A 4,997-nucleotide genomic window follows, 5' to 3' on the forward strand; every position below is an offset into this window, starting at 1 on the left:
TGGAAATGAATAGTCTAGAAGGACTCTGGGGTCATATGCTAACCCCACTATTGCTTCATATGGGAGTAGTATATGTATACCCTCCATTGGAGTTAGTAGTTTTGAGTTGAATCCTCAGCTCATTATCATGGTGCAGCAAAGTTGCTAGTATTCCGGTCTTTCACAAGAAGAACCTACAAAGTTTCTGGCACAGTTTTTACAAATTGCTGACACAGTACATGATAAAGAGGTAGATCAGGATGTCTACAAGCTATTACTGTTCCCATTTGCTGTAAAAGACCAAGCTAAGAGGTGGTTAAATAACCAACCTAAGGACAGCATAAAGACATGGAAACAGCTGTCAGAAAAATTCCTGAATCACTATTTTTCTCCGAAACGGATGACACAGCTAAGGCTGAGCATCCAAGGCTTCAAACAAGGAGATAATGAATCTCTCTATGATGCCTGGGAGAGATACAGAGAGATGCTAAGAAAATGCCCCTCTGAAATATTTTTAGAGTGGGTGCAGTTAGACATCTTCTGCTATGGGCTTACAGAAAGAGCTCAGATTTCTCTAGACCACTCAGCTGGTGGATCTATACACAAGAGAAAGATAATAGAAGAAGCTCAAGAGCTCATTGATACAGTTACCAGAAATCAGCATCTGTACCTAAGCAGTGAACCTTCCATGAAAGAAGAGGCTAAAACAGTAACTGCAAAAATGAGTCTTGCAGAGCAAGTTACAGAATTCAATCAGCAATTGGATTTTCTAACAAAACAGTTAGCCGAATTCAAAGAGATATTACAAGAAACAAGAATGGCTAATATGAATATGAAAGTGCAATTGAAGCAAACAGAACAGTAGTTATCAAAACAAATAACAAAAAAATGCCAAGCAGTTCAATTAAAAAGTGGGAAAACATTAAATACCTCACTTCAAGGTAATAGGAAGCCAAGGAATGAGCAAACTACCCAAAATCCATCTGAGGACAGTAAGATCCCAGAGAGGAATAATTCTGGCACTCAAACGCCAGAAAATGGGTGGAAAGCTGGCATTGAACGCCCAAACCATGCTCAGTCCTGGCGTTCAACGCCAGAAACAAGCAAGGAGTTGGCGTTGAACGCCCAAAGGGAGCACAGTTCTGGCATTCAGATGCCAGAAGCAGGTAAGGAGCTGGCGTCTAACGCCACTCCAGCTTCCACCCCTGGCATTCAAATGCCAGTGGGGGATCAGACACATACTAGTGCTGATAATAACCTTTCTAAAAAGGCTTCCCAACCAACATCTGTAGGCAATAAACCTGCAGCAACTAAGGTTGAGGAATACAAAGCCAAAATGCCTTATCCTCAGAAATTACGCCAAGCAGAACAGGATAAGCAATTTGCCCGCTTTACAGACTATCTCAGGACTTTTGAAATAAAGATTCCATTTGCAGAGGCACTTGAGTAAATACCCTCTTATGTAAGTTCATGAAAGAGATCTTAAGTCATAAGAAGGATTGGAGGGAAACTGAAAAAGTTTACCTCACTGAAGAATGTAGTGCAGTCATTCTGAAAAGCTTACCTGAGAAGCTTAAAGATCCGGAAAGCTTTATGATACCATGCACATTAGAAGGTACTTGTACCAAGCAAGCTCTATGTGATTTTGGGGCAAGTATTAACCTAATACCTGCAGCCACTATCAAAAAGCTTGGGTTGACTGATGAAGTTAAACCAACCCAGATATGTCTCCAACTTGCTGATGGCTCCATTAAATACCCATCAGGCATGATTGAAGACATGATTGTCAAGGTTGGGCCATTTGCCTTTTCCACTGACTTTGTGGTGCTGGAAATGGAGGAGCATAAGAGTGCAACTCTCATTCTGGGAAGACCTTTCCTAGCAACTGGCCGAACCCTTATTGATGTTCAAAAAGGGGAAGTAACCCTGAGAGTCAATGAGGAGAATGAGTTCAAGTTGAATGTTGTCAAAGCCATGCAGCATCAAGACACCCAAAATGACTGCATGAGTATTGATATTATTGACTCTCTGGTAAAAGAAGTTAATATGGCTGAGAGTCTCGAATCAGAGCTAGAGGATATCTTTAAAGATGTTTAGCCTGATCTGGAGGAATCAAAGAGAATAATAGAATCTCTGAAAATCCCTCAGGAAGAGGAGAAACCTCCCAAACCCGAGCTCAAACCATTACCACCATCCCTGAAATATGCATTTCTGGGAGAAGGTGATACCTTTCCTGTAATCATAAGCTCTACCTTAGAGCCACAGGAAGAGGAAGCACTAATTCAAGTGCTAAGGACACACAAGACAGCTCTTGGTGGTCCATCAGTGATCTTAAGGGCATTAGCCCAGCCAGATGCATGTACAAGATCCTATTGGAGGGTGACGCTAAGTCAGTGGTTCAACCACAGAGGCGGCTGAATCCAGCCATGAAGGAGGTGGTGCAGAAGGAGGTCACTAAATTACTAGAGGCTGGGATTATTTATCCCATTTCTAACAGCCCCTGGGTAAGCCCTGTCCAAGTCGTCCCTGAGAAAGGTGGCATGACAGTGTTCATAATGAAAAAAATGAACTGGTTCCTACAAGAACAGTTACAGGGTGGCGTATGTGTATTGATTACAGAAGGCTCAATACAGCCACCAGAAAGGATCATTTTCCTTTACCATTCATAGACCAGATGCTAGAAAGACTAGCAGGTCATGAATACTACTGCTTCCTGGATGGATATTCAGGTTATAATCAAATTGCAGTAGATCCCCAGGATCAAGAGAAAATAGCATTCACATGTCCATCCGGAGTATTTGCATATAAAAGGATGCTATTTGGCCTGTGCAATGCACCTGCAACCTTTCAAAGGTGCATGCTCTCTATTTTCTCTGATATGGTGGAAAAATTTCTGGAAGTCTTCGTGGATGACTTTTCAGTATTTGGAGACTCATTCAGCTCCTGTCTTGACCATCTAGCACTTGTTCTAAAGAGGTGCCAAGAGACTAACTTGGTTTTAAATTGGGAAAAATGTCACTTTATGGTGACTGAAGGAATTGTCCTTGGGCACAAAATTTCGAACAAGGGAATAGAGGTGGATCAAGCTAAGGTAGAGGTAATTGAAAAATTACCACCACCTGCCAATGTTAAAGAAGTCAGAAGCTTTCTGGGACATGCAGGATTCTATAGGAGGTTTATAAAGAATTTTTCAAAAATTGCCAAACCTCTAAGTAATCTGCTAGCTGCTGACACGCCATTTATCTTTGATAAGGAGTGTCAGCAGGCGTTTGAGACTCTGAAAGCTAAGCTGGTTACAGCACCAGTTATCTCTGCACCAGACTGGACATCACCATTTGAACTAATGTGTGATGCCAGTGACCATGCCATTGGCGCAGTGTTGGGACAAAGGCATGACAAGCTTCTGCACGTCATTTACTATGCCAGCCGTGTTCTAAATGACGCACAGAAGAATTACACAACCACAGAAAAATAGCTACTTGCAGTGGTTTATGCCATTGACAAGTTCAGATCCTATTTAGTAGGATCAAAAGTGATTGTGTACACTGACCATGCTGCTCTTAAATATCTACTCACAAAGCAGGATTCAAAATCCAGACTCATAAGATGGGTGCTGCTTCTGCAAGAGTTTGATATAGAAATAAGAGACAGAAAAAGGACAGAGAATCAAGTAGCAGATCACCTGTCCCGAATAGAACCAGTAGAAGGGGCGTCCCTCCCTCTTATTGAGATCTCTGAAAACTTTCTGGATGAGCAACTCTTTGCCATCCAGGAAGTGCCATGGTTTGCAGAAATTGCAAACTACAAGGCAGTGAGATTCATACCCAAAGAGTACAGTGGGCAGCAATCAAAGAAATTGATCACAGATGCAAAGTACTATCTTTGGGATGAACCATATCTCTTCAAGAGATGTGCAGACGGAGTAATCCGTAGATGTGTGCCTAAAGAAGAAGCACAAAGGATCCTCTGGCACTGCCATGGATCACAGTATGGAGGACATTTTGGAAGTGAGCGAACAGCCACAAGAGTCCTCCAATGTGGCTTCTACTAGCCTACTCTTTATAAAGATTTCCGAGTGTTTGTACTTAATTGTGCAGTTGCCAAAGATCTGGTAATCTGCCTCACAGTTATGCCATGCCTCAACAAGGGATCTTGGAGATTGAGTTATTTGATGTATGGGGTATTGACTTCATGGGGCCTTTCCCACCATCATAATCAAACACTTATATTCTGGTGGCAGTGGATTATGTATCCAAATGGGTGGAAGCTATTGCAACACCCACTAATGACATTAAGACAGTGTTAAAATTCCTCCAGAAACACATCTGCAGCAGATTTGATACCCCTAGAGTATTAATCAGTGATGGGGGCACTCATTTCTGCAATAAACAGCTTTACTCTGTGGTGGATGAAATTGTGATCACTACAACTTCGCACAACTAACCAGCAAGTGTACTGGGTCGTCCAAGTAATAAACCTTACGCGAGTAAGGGTCGATCCCACAGAGATTGTTGGTATGAAGCAAGCTATGGTCACCTTGTAAATCTTAGTCAGGCAAACTCAAATGGATAATGGTGATATACGAATAAAACATAAAGATAAAGATAGAGATACTTATGTAATTCATTGGTAGGAATTTCAGATAAGCGTATGAAGATGCTTGTCCCTTCTGTCTTTCTGCTTTCCTACTGTCTTCATCCAATCCTTCTTACTCCTTTCCATGGCAAGCTTAAGCAAGGGTTTCATCGTTATCAGTGGCTACCTCCCATCCTCTCAGTGGAAATGTTCAACGCACCCTGTCATGGCACGGCTATCCATCTGTCAGTTCTCGATCAGGCCGGAATAGAAACCAGTGATTCTTTTGCGTCTGTCACGAACGCCCAGCACTTGCAAGTTTGAAGCACGTCACAGTCATTCATTACCGGAATCCTACTCGGAATACCGCAGACAAGGTTAGACTTTCCGGATTCCCAGGATCCTACTCGGAATACCACAGACAAGGTGAGACTTTCCGGATC

The sequence above is a fragment of the Arachis duranensis genome, chromosome 3, assembly GCF_000817695.3.
Source record: "Arachis duranensis cultivar V14167 chromosome 3, aradu.V14167.gnm2.J7QH, whole genome shotgun sequence".
Taxonomy (NCBI): domain Eukaryota; kingdom Viridiplantae; phylum Streptophyta; class Magnoliopsida; order Fabales; family Fabaceae; genus Arachis; species Arachis duranensis.